Source organism: Miniopterus natalensis, chromosome 6 (genome assembly GCF_054644295.1).
Source record: "Miniopterus natalensis isolate mMinNat1 chromosome 6, mMinNat1.hap1, whole genome shotgun sequence".
Lineage (NCBI taxonomy): Eukaryota > Metazoa > Chordata > Mammalia > Chiroptera > Miniopteridae > Miniopterus > Miniopterus natalensis.
In genome coordinates, this window is record NC_142086.1 from 82,819,794 (window position 1) to 82,819,993 (window position 200).

The window sequence follows — 200 nt, forward strand, 5'->3', positions numbered from 1 at the left end:
CCTGTTCTTACGAGAGGCAGCCAGGCCAGGCACCATCTCCATGCACAGAGCAAGTGTGTGTGTGTGTGTGTGTGTGGAGGGGTGGGGTGGGGGGTGAGGGGGGGTATGATAAATGCTGGCGGGCATATGAATGGCCTGAGAGTCCAGTTGGCCTCTCAGGTCCCTGGTGGGTACAGACACATGGAAGCTGGGGGGCAGGA